Source organism: Gracilinanus agilis, chromosome 4 (assembly GCF_016433145.1).
Source record: "Gracilinanus agilis isolate LMUSP501 chromosome 4, AgileGrace, whole genome shotgun sequence".
Taxonomy (NCBI): Eukaryota; Metazoa; Chordata; class Mammalia; order Didelphimorphia; family Didelphidae; genus Gracilinanus; species Gracilinanus agilis.
Genome location: NC_058133.1, coordinates 492,190,379 through 492,207,574, shown reverse-complemented (window position 1 = coordinate 492,207,574; position 17,196 = coordinate 492,190,379).

Below are 17,196 nucleotides of genomic sequence, written 5' to 3'. Positions count from 1 at the left end.
GTCTCATAAAAAAGTAAGATACTGGGATGGAGAGGGAGGCTAGAAGAGGAGATAAGAAGAAAAACAGGAGCCCTATTCTTCACCTTTTCTGGTTTCTAATGGTCTTTCTCCAGAGGCACCCAAATCCCATTCCAAGAGAAAGTAACCAGAAGGTCTAGCTTGCCAGGCTGCTGAAAGCCACAGTACTCATTAAAACACTTCCAATTCCTGTGCTAATACTCTACCATGGATGACTGAATAGGCGAGAAAAAAGAAAAGTGGGGCAGGGAGGTCAGGGCAGAGCAATTTAATTCTTTTTTCCTTGGTTTACCTTATTAGGGTGCATCAAATTAGTTTGTGAGAGTATACACTGGATGGGGGCTTTGAATATTTGCAAATCTAAAACATTTCCCTCAACCACAAGACCTATCAGGTTAGCCCAGAGTTAATAGGTGGTGGCTTGAGGTAGTTTGACTCTGCTACATCAGGGTCCTAGCAATCCTTTACATTTTCATGGCACTTTTTGCTTTTCAAAGCATTTTCACATCCTGGATCTCATTTGATATACATAAAACTCCAAGACATGGGCAGGCCAGAAATAATTGTCCCCATTTTACACTTGAAGAAACTAAGTCCATAGGACTATGGATTTAAAACTGAAGGAGAGGGGAAGCTGGGTGGTTCAGTGGATTGAGAGCCAGGGCTGGAGATGGGAGGTCTTAGATTCAAATTTGGCCTCACACATATCCTAGCTATGTGACCCTGGGCAAGTCACTTAACCCCCACTGCCTAGCCCTTACCATTCTTCTACCTTAGAACCAATACCCAATATTGATTCTAAAACAGAAAGTAAGGGTTTAGAAAAAAAAAAAACAACTGAAGGAGAACTAGATAATTCTAAAGAACTCATGATGAAAAATACTCTCCACCTCCAGGGAAAGAATCAATGGAACTGAACACAGATCGAATCATAGTTTTCTCTTTTATTCTTTTCATGGGTTTTTTTGGGGGGGTGAAAGAATCTATGTTTTCTTTCACAGCATGACTAATATGGGAACATGCCTTCATGATTGCACATGAAAAACCTATATCAAATTGCTTGTTGCCTCAGGGAGGGTGAAAGGGAGAGAATTTAGAACTCAAAAAAAATTTTAAATGAATGTAAAAAATTAGATGTAACGAAAAATTGTGATAATATTTAATATTAGCTATTAATTAATCAATTATTATTCACATTATTATTTTTAAAATAACCATTTTGAAAAGCTTAAGAACTCTGATCAATTCATTGACCAACCATGTCTGCCAAGGATATATGACATCCCATATTCATCTTATGAAAGAAAAATGATGGGGAGCAGCTGGGTAGCTCAGTGGATTGAGAATCAGGCCTAGAGACAGGAGGTCCTAGGTTCAAATCTGGCCTCAGACACTTCCCAGCTGTGTGACTCTGGGCAAGTCATTTGACCCCCATTGCCCACCCTTACCACTCTTCCACCTAGGAGCCAATACACAGAAGTTAAGGGTTTAAAAAAAAAGAAAAGAAAGAAAGAGAAATGATGAATTCAAGGAGCAGAAAGAGACAGACAGATTTTGAACATGACTCTGTATATACTGTTTTACTTGGCTATGATTATAAACACACACACACACACACACACACAGGTTCTATTTTGTTTTTTCCTTAATAGGGGGTTGAGAAGAAAGGGTGGGTTAGTAGTAGTAAAGCACCCCCCCCCAAATGAGGGCCTTTGAAATAGTTTTTAAAAGGCATAGTAGCAAACATAATCAAGTTCAGAAGGAAGAATTGGCAAGCAAGCCACTTTTGAAAGTAATGTGTGGAATTAGTTATATCCTTTAAAAAGTAAGTTGTAGTTCAGTGGACTAAGAGCCAGGCCTAGAGACAAGAGGTCCTTGGTTCAAATCTGGCCTCAGACAATTCCTAGCTGTGTGACCCTGAGCAAGTCACAACCCCCACTACCTAGCCCTTACCACTCTTCTGCCTTGGAACCAATGCATGGTATTGATTCTAAGACAGAAGGAAAGATTTAAAAATAAAATTAAAAGCAAGTTGTATGGAATGGAGATTCATGGTTTCACACCCAGTTTTGTTTTCTGTGTCATGCTGTATATATAGAAACGCTCTTTTTTGGTGTATAGGTTCAGAATTTTAAGAAAAAGAACATTGTCTAGACTAAAGAAAGGAAAAAAAAGAGCACTAGGAAATCATTTACTCAAAACTCATCTCTCATTTTAGAAAGGAAGATGCTAAGATCCAGAGAGGAAAAGGTCACATAGTGATGGGACTAGAACTCAGGGCTCCAGGACTTTTTTGACTAAAACACATTCCTGTCTAGGGTTAGACTGTGTCCTGCCAAAGAACATGAGAGCAACCACAACCACATCCAGAGCAAACCAAAAATGGGAAACTTTTGTCCTTATCATTGTCATTTGCTCAATGACTATTTCAAAGAGGAAATAAATAAACTTCCAAACCAACCCCCTTTTCAGTGCTTTCCACCTTGGCCAATGAGAACCATAGAACTTGGGTGCTAAAATGGACTTCGAAGCCATATAATCCAACCTTTCATTTCACAGAGAAAGAACCTGAGGTGCAGAAAAGAAAAGTCTACCCAGAGTCCCATCACTAGTCAGTGGCAGGACTGGAAAGAAAAGCCAGAAGGAGTCTTGCTTGACTTCAGGTGCAGACAACTTCTTTCCATTAGAGCTCTAACCATCATGTCTCCCAGGGCTACCTGAGATCTTGAGAAATGTCAGAATGATGACATCCTGGGGGGGTTGCTAATTCCCCACAGAAGTCTTGCCTAGAGGCAGGGAGCCAACACAGGACAAAAGGGAAGAATTATACCTTTCCCCAGTCCACATCTTTGGGAAAGGAAGCAACCACCCTTCCCAGCCCAATAATCCATCGATATGCTCCTGGGAGCAGCTGATAGAATACCCTGCCTAGAGTCAGGAAGACCTAGATTAAAATCCAGCCTATGAAATGAGTTGGAGAAGGAAATGGCAAGCCACTCCAGGGTCTTTGTCAAGAAAATCCTAAATGGGGTTACAAAGAGTTGAACACAATGGAAATTAATGAACAACAGAGAACCTACTGTGTGCCAGGCTCTAGAGATAAAGAAAGACAAAATGGAAACATCCCCTACCTTCAAGGAGATTACATTCTATGGGGAGAGATAATATATAGTGTGTGAGGATATACAAAATATATACATTGGTTATTTGTTTGTTTGTTTTCATTAGGAGGACCCTAGCAGCCCTGTGGTCTTCCTTTCTCAATCAATGTGATTCCATCCCACTTTGTAGGACTGCTAGAATATCAGCTGAGGAAGCACACCACATACAATTCCTGGAATCAACTGTAGCTGCCAGCTTTAGTGTATCCTGGGGCCCCATCTGCCAAGCCTCTGAATTCTCCACCTAGACCAAAATCTCTCCTTGAGGTTCTACTTTCCAGAACATACCAATACAGGATATTAAAGGAAAAAGAAGGATCCATCTACTGCCCATAAACCACCAGGGGTCTAACGGTGCCCTGAACAGATTGTATGCCACAAATCGTAGGATCCTAGACCTTGAACTGGAAGGACCTCCCAGCCATCAAGTCTAACTTCTTCATTTTACAGAGGAAGAAACTGAAGCCTGGGGAGGTTAAGTGTCTTCGAAGCAAAGATCTTAGATTCAGAACTGTAGAGGATCTCTGAAGTCATCTAGACTAAGTCTGGAGGACACACAGACGTTTCACCTGGGTCAAATAGGGAGTTCAATATTCCAATTCTAGTGACATTTTCCTCTCTTAAAATGTAAAACATGAAATTATCATGAAATCACAGAAACTCAGAGTGGGAAAGGCTGCAGGATCCATTCAGCCCAACCTGTCTAAAGCAAGAATCCTCTCAATAATGTGCCAGACAAATGGGCATCTCCCCTTTACTTGGTGATTGATCTCCTATGAGGGGAAATTCACTACCTTTCCACTTCTGGACAGCTCCCAGTGCTAGGGACATTGGATACTTCTCACAAATACTAGCAACTTAAAACAATCTTCCAGCATGACATGACCCAGAATCACAGAATGTGTTAGAGGAGACTTCAGCAACCATCCAGGCTTGATGCTCTTAATTTTGCTACAAACTTTTTCCAACCACCTTTTATCTCAATGGAATTTCATAGCCTGCAGTCTGACATTTGTGGATTTGGTAAATATAGTTCAAACAATCCCCAAAGTATCTTGCAGTCAAATCAATTAGGGAAATATCATCTAAGGAATATTGACAAAGAGGAATCCAATTTGGAAACCAAGGATCCAGGGAACCCCAAGTTCAGAGAAATCTCGCTTGAGGAGACAGCCAGTTGGGGACCAGTCTAGGAGGACAGCAAAGAATACACCTGTACACATCCAAGAATCAAGGGATTTTAAAGATACTCTTTCCCTCTAGTCTCAAACATTGACTGGTTCCATCCTTTGAATTCAATCATTCTTGATCAATTCAATAATTTTAATGATTAGTGCATTGTTGAAAATATTTTAAAAACTGTGTCTAGAAATATACAGAACTAGAAAAACTAGGAAAAGACAGTCAAAGTGGATAAAGAAATTACCTTTTTCAGCTTCTTTCAGCAATTGGGACTCCTTGCAATGGCTAGCAACTGAAGATAAATTACTAACCCTCGTACCACTCTATTTAAAGTCTTTTCTTCCCTCCTTCCACAAAATTACTTGGCTCTGTGCCCAGAATGTTTGTGTGACAGAAAGAAATTGATATTTAAATGAGAGGGTGAAACTTAATCCTTAGTCCTGCACTTTCTAACATGTCTTCCTTTTCAGGATTAACTTTTGCGTTGTCTCATCTGCTTTATTCAAAATGTGATCATGTGTCTTTAAAGGGATGGGCAGGGCAAAGATGCTGGGTTTGAAAAGGAAACTCTTGTTTGCCCGTGGTGTGGGACCAACTGCTGATTGATTCAGCCTGGTGTGGAGGATTTCCAGTTTTTCAAGGTACAACTTGCCAGAGCAATGACTGCTTGTTTCAAATCAGTTACATAAAGTCTGAAAAATGCAACTCATGATGACTTTGAAATTCAAATCATTGAGCAGAGAGAACTCTGCTCAAAGGATGAATTGTCATCCCTAACCACTATGTGGCTAACCTACGTGACTACATTTGTGTTTGGGGAGCCTTTCAAGGCTAGGATGGACCCTGGGCTTAATGCGCTGAAGATCCCAGAAAATAGTCTTCTTCCTGACTTCAATGCTCTTTCCTTCTTCAAAACTTCTGTGTTGGGGGGCAGCTGGGTAGCTCAGTGGATAGAGAGTCAGGCCTAGAGACAGGAGGTCCTAGGTTCAAATCCGGCCTCAGACACTTCCCAGCTGTGTGACCCTGGGCAAGTCACTTGACCCCCATTGCCCACCCTTACCACTCTTCCACCTATCAGACAATACACCGAAGTTAAGGGTTTAAAAAAAAAAAACCTTCTGTGTTGATGGGACCTTCAGTCCCTGACATGAGACTAGGTTCACCTTGGGGTATCTTTCACTAATTCTATGTGGGTTTTGCCAAAACCCAAAAGTTTCCCTGGAAACATCAGAATTTTGTAATGATCCTCTTAAAATGGATTCTCATCTCCCCAGCAAGCACAAAGGCTCACAAAGGCATCAGATAGAGGATAGGTTTTATTTTGTTTGACAGAAAAAGACAGAATGGACTTACGTTCTGGCCCCTTTTTAATCGTGAAAATAGTCCTTTCTGGAGGACATCAGTTCTCTCATAGACTTCACCTTCCCCCCCAGAACGATAGAGTCCAGTACAGCTCATCATACCAACTTAAAGGCTAGATTTGATTTGTGCCTTGGTGTATATGTTTCCCTTTGTCTTCATATTGGCATACAGTTGGTGCTTAATAAATACTTGTGGATTGATTTATTGATCAAGGCTTTAAATCCCTTTCCTTTCATTGAGGCTCCATCTCTCTCCTCCATCTTTGTTTGCTCCCAAATTCCAAGTTTCCTTGTAGGGGCTACATCAGTAGGAGAAAGGGCTTACTCTTCTTGGCATCCCCAAACACCTTCAAAGTTCTCTTACTATCTTTAGTTTTGTATTATGGTTATTTCTGTCCATATATTATCTCTGGGACTTGATTGTAAGATCCACAAGAGCAGAGTTTCTGTCTCTGATGTCTTTGAATTCCCCTGGCTCAGCATGGGATAGAAGACAAGGCCATTAACTAGTAATAAAAATATTAAATTGTTGTTGTTTAGTCATTCTGTCATATCTGATTCTTCATGACCCCATGAGTCAGAGCACATCAAACCCTTCTACCCTCCACTGTCTCCCAAAGTCCTTCCAAGTTAATGTTCATTTCTTCCATAACTCTATCTATCCCTCTTATCCTCTGCTATCCCCTTTTCTTTTTGTCTTCAATCTTCCCCAACATCAGAGTCTTTTCCAATAAGTTCTGTCTCCTCATTATGTGGCCAAAGCATTTAAGATTCAGCTTCATTATTTGACATTTCAGTGAGAAGTCTGAATTAATTTTTTAAGTGTTGACTGACTTGATCTCCTTACTGCCCAAGAGACTCTCAAAAATCTTCTCCACCACCACAATCCAACAGCATCTGTCCTGCAGCACTCAGCTTTCCTTAGAGTCCAACTCTCACAGTCATGCATTAGTACTGGAAAAAAGTACAGCTTTGACTATAGAGACCTTGGTTGACAAGGTGATGTCTGCTTTTAGTATGCTCTCCAGATCTGCAATAGCTTTCCTTCAAAGATGCAGGAGTCTTTTAATTCCATGATTGCCATCTACACTGATCTTTGAGCCCAAGGATATAAAATCTGACACTGCCTCCATTTCTTCTCCCTCTATTTTTCAGGAAACAATGGGACCAGTTGCCAAGATCTTTTTGTTCAGCTTCAAGTCAGCTTTTACACTCTCTTCTTTCACCCTCATCAAGAAGCTTCTTAATTCTTCTTTGCTTTCTGAAAATATTAGTAACTAGCATTTATAACACTTTCAGATTTGCAAAACACTTTTAAAATATTACCTCATTTGATCCTCGCAATAACTCTGGGAGGTAGATGGTGCTATTTTCCTCATTTTATAAATGGAGAAACTGAGGCACACAGAGGCTAAGTCATTAAGCTAGTAAATGTCTGGGCTAGATTGGAACTCAGGTCTTCCTGATTCCAGTTCTAGGACTCTGCCCATTGCACTACCTAGTACTGGAAGAAATCTCTAAAAATAATATATTCTAATACCCTTATTTCATAGATGAGGAAACTGAGGTCCAGGATCAAACCGATTGAGTTAGGATTTGTGCCCAAGTCCTCTGACTCCAGATCCTCCATTCTTCCCAATGTGTCATTTTCTAAACATTTACTAAACAAATGTTTGTTGCTATAATAATAGCCCACATTATTATAGAACATACAATATGTTCATATAGTAGATCACAACAAATATAAAAATAGTCCTTTAAGGTTTTCAAAATGATTCACAACCCTACAAGATAGACACTATTATTATGCCCATTTTAGATACCTGGAAACCGAGGCTCAATGAGGTTAAGTAATTTGTCCAGAGTTCATATGGTTGGTTAATATTGTATAGTTAGAGAATTTTGTACCTTGGACTTCATTCCCCAGAAATCCTTCAGTATTTCCCAGAATTCCTTTTAATTGTCTCTACCTCATTGCCTCTCTCTTTTTTTTTTCATGCAACCATGGCTTGGTTAGCTGACTTTTTAGTCTAGCTTTTTTACTTTAGTTATTATTAATAAACTTTATAAAATATAATACTTAGTTATTGTATATTAATTTTAATCTTAACAATATCTGAGGTAGGACTTGAACCCAGGAACCCCCTGACACCAAGCCCAACTGATACTATCAGTTGCGAGGGCTTGTGGAAGATCATGACAAAATTTCATTGCCCAGTGAAGTTCATCAGTGTTGTACATCAGCTTCATGACAGCTTTGAACCCTAAGACACCCTGACTTATTAATAATGAATGAGGTCAAGACCAACCCAGATTTCCCAGAAATTATTCTTCTCTTAGTCACCCAAGAACCTGAGATGACTGGAAAGGAAGGAATTTGGGAAAAGAGTTTAAGTTCTGTTTTTGAAGTTTCTAAAATGGTCCCTTGGTCCCTTTCCCCTTTGGTGGACAGCCTCCCTTTTCTCCTCTCTATTGCTCTTTGTGAGGCACTTAGCACAGGATCTGGCATATAGTATGCATTTAATCAATGTTTCTTTTTCTTTAAAGTTCTCCTAATTTTCCTTTGCTTCTTTAGCTCCTCTTGGGCTTTCCCTACTTTCTAAAGTCTATTCTTTGACTCATTCTCACTCTGGTTCTCTTGGTTCCACTTTGGTCAATCTGCATCAGTTCATTAAAATCTTCAAATTTCTTTAAGTTCTCCACATTTGTTTTTTCTTAATGGGTCAACAAAAATTATTACGCTTATGTGCCATAATGTGTTCAGTCATTCCCTAATCAATGGACATTTTTGTTTTCAGTTCACAGCTACAAACATTTTGATCCATTTGGGAATCTTTTTTTTTTTCATCTTTGACTTCCATGAGGCATATGTCTACATAAGAAATCTGCAGATAAAGGAGTATGAACTAGTTAGTGATTTTTCTTGCATGATTCCAAATTGCATTTCAGAGTGGCTGTAGCAATTCACTAAATGATATATTGGTATATCCTTTTCCCAATGTCTTCTCCAATATTGACTATTTTGAGTATGAGCCGAATCTTCCAAGTTGTTTTCATTGTATTTCTAAGAATTTAGAATATTTTATATATTTGTTGAAAACCAACCTTTCTACAGATATATTATTAACACACTGTTGGTGGTTTTGTAAATGGTTCAGCCATTCTGGAAAATAATTTGGAACTCAGAAAGCTATTAAATTGTGCATAACCTTTGAACTAGCAGTACCACTACTTTAAGTAGTCTTTTTTTTTAAACTCTTAACTTCTGGGTATTGGCTCATAGGTGGAAGAGTGGTAAGGGTGGGCAATGGGGATCAAGTGACTTGTCCAGGGTCACACAGCTGGGAAGTGTCCGAGGCCAGATTTGAACCTAGGACCTCCCGTTTCTAGGCCTGGCTCTCAATGCACTGAGCTACCCAGCTGCCCCCTTAAGTAGGCTTTGATGGCAAGATTCTTGCAAGAGTCCTCCTTAATAGATGATCCTTCACCTGGACAATGGTCACCCATCCAAGAGTCAGCGCCACTTCAGAAAAGGTCAAGAAGCAATCAATATGGAGCAATGTTGCTGCCCAACAACTCTAGGAGAAATACCAGGAGCAGAATAGAGGTCTATGTACAATGTTCATCAATCTGCCCAAGACATTTGATTCTGTCAGTTGTGAAGACTTGTGGAAGATCATGCAAAATTTCATTGCCCGGAGAAGTTTATCAGTATTGAACAGCAACTCCATGACAACATACTTATACAGCTTCTAGATAATGGAGGATGCTCTCATATTTTCCCAGTCACCAGTGGAGTAAAGCAGGATTGAGTGCTTGCTTCCATGCTTTTTGACATGATGTTTTCAGGGATGTTGTTGGTCACCTTCAATGAGGATGAAAACATCAGTCCGCTGTTGTACTGATAGCAAATTATTTAATTTGAAAAGGCTACAAGCCAAGACTAAAGTGGAGGGAGAATTGGTATTCAGCTTTCTGTTCACAGATGACTATGCACTCAATGCATCCTGTGAGACTGAGATGCACCAAAGAATGAATTGATTCTCTGCTATTTGTGCTCATTTTGACCTGACAATTTTTGGTGAGCCAGCATCACATCATCTGTACATGGAACCCTCGGTTACAGTAAATGGAGAAATTCTGAATTTTGTGGATAATTTCACTTACTTTGGCAGTATGCTTCCCAGGGATGTCCACATAGATGATGAGATTGATGCACACATTGCCAGAGCTAGTTCAATGTTTTGGAGACTCTGAAAGTGTGGAAGTGAAGAGGTATCAGGCTAATTTCTAAAGTGAAGGTCTATAGAGACATTGTGCTGACCTTATTGTTGTATGCCTGTGGAACCTGGATAGTCTACCAGTGCCAGGAAACTGAATCACTTCCATGTGGATTTTCTTAGGAAGATTCTGAAGATCACCTGACAAGAGAAGGTAACAGACAATGAGGTTCTTTCTCAATCTGAACTGCTAAGCATTCACTTTACTGAGGCAAGTTTGACTTTGATGGACCGGCCGTGTTGTTTGTGTGCCAAATATGTTTGCCTAAAAGACTATTTTACAGAGAACTGACATAAGGCAAGTGCTCACACAAAGGTCAGAAGAAGTGATACAAGGACCCGCTCAAGGTCTCCCTCTGAAGAATTGTGGTATCACTTATGAGACAGGGGAAACACTGGCACAGGACCATCCAGCATGGTTTTCTCATATCAAAAAAGTGCTGTATTCTATGAGCTAAGCAAGAATGCAGAAGCTAAAAAGAAAAATGAAATGCACAAATTTTGAGATATCTCCATCCCAAATGCTCATATAGACTATTTGTGCCCAGCCTTGGGTAGAAATTTCTGGACTCATATTGGTCTGATCAGCCAGAGTTGAACACATATACTTGACTCCAACATAATGATGTAAGTTTGGTCCTCTTCAAGTACCGACGACAACAACCAACTATCCAACCCCTACTACACCTACACTACGAAGGGATCAGAAAAAGAGGGAAAGGACTCACAGGCTGAAAATTATATGTAGCTGCTCTTTTCATGGTATCAAAAATTGGAAATGTAGGGGATGCCCATCAATTGAGAAATGGCTGAATATGTTATAGGAGATGATTGTGATAGAATTCTGTTTTAATGGAAGAAATGTTCAAATGTCTCCATTTTTGCTGAGAGGGAAGAAAAGGTGAGGGTGGAAAAAAAATAGATTTGGCAATTTAAGATCTCTTTGAGATTTAACTTTGTAGAGTGCTATTTCAGTTGAGCAATAAAGTCAGCGACCAGATTGCAAAGGTTTAAAAAGTGCCTACCTTTTCTCTTCTCCAGATACCATGTTTATACTTATCAGTTTATTCATCTCCCAGGAAAGTTAAGCACCTACCTACTAGTAGATACTTATAAATGCTCTTTCCTTCCTTCCTTAAGTAACTTGCTCAAGGTCACATAGATTGTTAAGTATCAGAGGTAGGAGTTGAATCCAACTCTAGAAGTTCTAGAACTATAAGAGAGAGGAGGGTAAATTATCAGAAAAAGAGAGAGGGGGAGTGAAGGTAGTATTTGAACCAAGGACTATTCATCTCCAGGTCTGGCTCTCTATCTACTGAGCTGCCAAGTTGCCCCCTAACCTTTCTACCCTTATCACACATCTCTACAGGTCCTTCGTATGTGGCTTTAGTTTAGTTAAGCTTGACGGGCCTGGAGACAGGAGGTCCTGGGTTCAAATTTGACCTCAGACACTTCCTAGCTGCTTGATTGTGGGCAAGATACATAAGCCACACTGTCTAGCCCTTGTGACTCTTCTGCCTTGGAAACAATACTTAATATTAATTTTAAGACAGAAAGTACGGGTTTAAAAAATTATAGTAACCTTGTGTTTGACAAAAGTAAAGATCTAAATTTCTGGAATAAAAATTTGCAATTTGATGAAAATTGTTGGGAAAACTGGAAAGCAGTCTGGCAGAAACTAGATATAGACCAATATGTTACATCATTTATCAAGAGAAGGTCAAAACAGATGACACAGGTATAAAGGGAGATATCATAAGCAAATTAGAACAAAAAACATTTATTTATGAGATTTATAAATAGGACAAAAATTTATGAATCAACAAGAGATAGAGAACATTTTGAGGTGTAAAATGGATGATTTTGAATACATTAAATTGAAAAGATTTTGAACAAATAAAACTAATGTAGCCAAGACTAGGAAAGTAGTATAATGGGAAAAATATTTGTAGACAATTTCTTGGCTAGAGGTCTTATATCTAAAATATTTAGAGAACTTTGTCAAATGTATAAGAATATGAGCCATTCCTCAGCTGATAAATGATCAAAAGATATGAGCATTCAGTTTTCAGATGAAGAAATCAAAGCTATATATGACTATATGAAAAAATGTTCTAAATCATTATTGATTAGATAAATGCAAATCAAAACAACTCTGAGATACCATCTCACATCTATCTGATTGGCTAAAATGATAAAAGCAAAATGACAAAGTTGGAGAGGATGTGGAACAATCAAAATACTGATATATTGTTGGTGAAACTGTCAACCAATCCACCCATTTTGGAAAACAATCTGGAATGATGCTCAAAGAGTTATAAAACTGTGTGTACCTTTTGATCCAGCAATACTACTATCAGGTTTTTTTCCTAAGGTGATCTAGGGAAAGGGAAAGTGTGCAGGGCCAGCCTATACACCAATAGAGGGCCTGGAAAAGCGTGGCAGCATGGGCAAGAAAGAAAAGAAAGGAAATGACAACAATCCAGTACTAACAAGTCAGCCCAGAGCTGTTCTACCAGCCTTTGAGCTGTGTTTTAATTTTATACTTTTCTTCAAGACTAGTTTTTTTTTTCCCCCACAAGGCTAGAATGAAATAATACACATTACATTTTTAGGCCAAACAACATAGATTCAAAGTTACATGGGGATTTTGGCAGGAACAGCACATTTTTTTCATGTAGATTATGTTTTAGTCTAAACAGCATTCAAAGGTTACCAAGACCTTATTTTATCCAAATAAATTTCAATTAAAAATTTCTTATTATTCAATGTATTTCAATAGGTAGGGTAAAGTGAACTTCTAAAACTATGGTTTAATTCAAAATGGTAAAACAATGAAGTAATAAAGTATTATAAGTAATATTTTAAGTAACAAAGTAATAAAGTATTTTAAATTGCCATCCTCTGTCCTCCAGATTTCTCATAAATCAGGAGAGATTAGGAGCAGCTTCTATCATTTTGAATGCTGCTTTGCTGAAGGTATGAAATATTAACTCATTAAATGCTGGTTTATTATAAGGTGACTAGGGGATTTCTGTATCTAGACTACAAAACTTGGGGCTATCCTAGAAAAATGACTACAACAATTCCAGTAATAAAAAGTGTTGTTCAGAAGGGAGTCACACAGAGGAGTCTGATTAGGGTTTCCATTCTTCCTGTGGCCTGATTTTCAGATCATGGGGTCCATGCATGACTCTGTCATACTGCATGGATTCAATGGGCCCTTGTCCCCTCTGTGGCCCTTGGCAGAAAAGAACCTCTATATTCTAAATATTTGTAGCATCTCTTCTTTGGTAGTAAAGAACTAGAAATTGAGGGGACACCCATAAACTGGGGAATGGCTAAATAAGTTGTGGCATATGATTGTGATAGAATATTAATGTACTGTAAGAAATGACCTAAACATTTTAATTTTGGGAAAAACATGAAAGCCCTACTTGAATTTATGAAGAATGAAACTAGAAGAATTGAGAGAACATTATATACAGCAACAGAAAGAGTATTTAAAGAATGACTTGTGTATGTCCATCTCCAGAGAAAGAAGTAATAAATAGAAATAAAGAGGACATAGATTTATATTTACATATATCATTTTGTCAAGGGATGCCTTCTCTAATGGAGGAGGGGAAGGATGGAGGGAGAATTAAATAGGTATTTTAATGTAACAAACAAATGAATAAATTTTTAAAAAGAGTATCTGGAATAGCTTGGTGGCTCAGTGGATTGAGAGCCAGGCCTAGAGATAAAAGATCCTAGGTTCAAATCTGTCCTCAGACACTTCCTAACTGGGTGAGCCTGGGCAAGTCACTTAACCCCCCTTGCAGAGTTCTTTTCATTTTTCTGCCTTGAAGCCAATACACAGTGTTGATTCTAAGACAGAAGATAAGGGCTTTGAAAACTTAAAAATAGTATCAAGAAAACATTTTTTTTAAAGAATATTGAACAGGAAGTCAGGAAACCCAGATCCTTATCCTGGCTCAGTCTGTGTACCATGAGTAAGGCTCTTTTTCTGGATCTTGGTTCTGTAAAAAAAGGGGATTGTCTTGGTTAGGTCTTGATTTATACATGCTGCAATTGTCTGACTCTCTCCTTATTCGTACCCAATTGTGCCCTCCACCCCTCTCTGTTATCCATTCAAACACTTATAGAAATAGAGACACTCAGGTTTTTATAAGAGACTTGGGAGATTACCTAATCCAGTCCTTCTCTAATCCCTCCTCCTCCATGCTTCCAATCTCCTTCTTAATTCCCCATATCCTGTTTTGCTGTCCTTCAGTCATTTCAGTCATATCTGACTCTTCATGACCCCTTTTGGGGTTTCCTTGGCAAAGATACTGGGATGATTTGCCATTTTCTTTTCTAGTTCATTTTACAGATGAGGATACTGAGGCAAATAGCATTAAATGACTTACACAGTTAGTGTCTAAGGCTTGACTTGAACTCAGGTCTTCCTGACTCCTGGATCCAGCACTCTACTGCTAGTCTACTGCTCCACCTACCTTGCTGTATTGTAAGAATAAGTTAGGGATAGTCTGATTTCTAGGGTTAGTTGAAAGAAGAGAATTTTGAGATAAGCCCTGGGAGAGAATTCTAGGTAAGGAAGGAAATGTGGGAGTCTCAACTGAAAATAACTGACTTCACTTCCTTCTTGGATTTTAACCAAGCTGGAGGGAGGTTTTGACTCTCTGACTGAATTCCCATCAAGCTAAAGGAGAGTTTTTGCTCTGAGAGATTCCCCCGGACAGTCAGGATTTCATGGAGAAATCTTTGACGTCTAGGTAGAGGATTTATTTAGAGGAAACCAATTTCCCTGAGTCCAGTCTTCATCAGCCAGTGGTCTGTCTAAAAGAATACCTCTTAAGGTAATCCAAAGGTTTCCATCTGTAACTTTGGGTTACTTAGTGCAGCAGCCAAACCCAGGCTTTTTCCCTTTCTTTACTAATGTCATAATCAGACTCTGGGAGCTGAGAGTCTCACCTTGATTGACAGGTGAAGACAGTTGGAGACATCGGAATGTTCCCAGAGGCCATGAGGACAGGAGGAAAGGCAGTTGGACAGAAAGGATATAAATACCCTGGCAGCCCCCTAACAGGGACCCTTGGACCCCTTTTGTCTTTTGGGGACCCTCTTGCCTTTGGCTTTGCTTTGGCTGAGCCTTGCCTAAACTCTTGCCTTGGACATTTGATCTTGAACATTGATTGACCTGTGGATCCTCTGATTCTCTCTGAATCCCCTAGATATTTAGGCATCTAAATCATCTCTAGATATTTAGGTATCCTGGAGCCTGGAGGGGATCTGGGAAGTGGGTAGGAGAAGAAGAAGAGGGTGGTAAGGGTGGTATTTCCTGAAGGTTGTAGGACTGGCAAAACAACGAGCAGTAAGAAGCTGAGAGAAACCATCATCAATATTTGCATCATCCAAACAGTTTGCTTACTTTTGTTTGGCTGTGGCCAGGCTGAGCCAGAGAAGGTGAAGAGCAAGCCCAGCATTGCTGAACAGCCTACAGTCCTGAGAGATTATTGTCTTAGATTTAGTGAGAAGGTCTCCTATTCCCCAACCCGTTCCTGATCTTTCCTTTCCCTTGTATACAACATAGATAAAAGTTATTAAGTACCTTCCTGGAGTAGTTATTCCATCACCACTCAGGGGAGGGAGCAAAGCAGTCAGATGAATGTTATCCAAGGCTGATAGAGCCCAATACTAATAATCAATCAACTCCAGGTGGGACCTGAAAGGGTTACCCATCCAATGACCTTTAGGGATCCTGCCTGGGCACTGTTATAAAGAAGGGCAGTTATTATAACATCCAGCTGGGTGGCAGGATTCAGGTGTCCCTGCACCAGCCATTAGGGGAACAAAACCTTAGCTACCTCTGATTAATATCTCAGATTACTACTACTAATAACCAGCCTAATAGTAGCAGTACAGGGATTATCCTCTCTCCTTATTTTTATAACATTAATCACTAGTGGGAAAATTAGGATAAGTTAGATGGCATGGAGAAGGATTTTAGATAGCACAGGGAGATATTGGCAGGGCCCAAAGAAGAAACAGAAGGCTCCCCTTAAGCAAGGGCCTTAGAAGGTGGGTGGAGTTAGTCTGAAGAGTGCTAGGGTCCTACCTACTAGTTTCCATTACTCCCTTTATTAAATAAACTTTGTGTTTCCATAAGCCAAGAGGTTTGTGCTTAACTGGTCCTGGGAAGTTCCTAGGTGGGTTGTAACATCTAACATCCCTTTAGAACAGTTCACCATTACAGTACTCCCCATATATAAAGGAGGCAATAAGGGTTATTGTATTGGAGAGGATGATGGGCTTGAAGACGTGAGAATTTGGGGTCAAATTCCCCTTCCCACATGAATTGTCTGGGCCATCTCTTGAATCTCTCTGAACTTCAGTTTTTTTCCTTTGGAAAATGGATGTAATCGTCCCAGTAGTTAACACTTGCCTCTTGAGGTCTTCAAGAGAAGTTTCCAGGAAGAACACCATGTTCCTTATGCCACTTTTTGAACATTGATGCCCTTAGGCAAATGTTATCTAGAATTATCAGGTTCCCAACCCTCAGCATCTAGAAGGAGTAAGTTATCTTTCCTTTCTGCCTGCCTCTTGCCTCTGAACCCCACCTGAGCTCCTGGTCCTGCCCCAGCTTGTCTTCTATCTGATCAAATGATGCGAGATACAACTGTTTCTAGGGGCCTAACCTTGGGCTTGACGTCTCCTCTTGGGCTTTGGCTCTGTTCCAGAGGGGAAGAAGGAGTGACTTTTCACTCCTTCCCAGCAAAGGATCCAAGGATTCACACCTATTAGGCACTTTAGAGATCACAGAATCATGGATTTAGAGCTGGAAGGAAACAATCAAACCTCTTCATTTGTAGTGGAGGAAACTGAGTTTCAAAGAGTGAAGTGATCTGTCCAAAGTTGCTCAGGCAGTAAAAAACAGAAGAAGCTTTCAAAGCCCAGATTCAGATCCCAAAGCCCAGATTCTCTGTATTCTGCCATATCCTATCCTAAATAGGATGGGAATCCTCTGGGACTTAGCTGCAGACCTGAGGAAAAGCAAAGGAAGGATCCCAGGCTCACTTGGCTCACCAGTATGGTTCTTTGCCATTAATCTGGTTCTTGCTAGGGGTAGTTGAATGGTTAGAGTGATGGGTGATTTGGGGTGGAGCTTGAACACCAGAGAAGATCTCTATT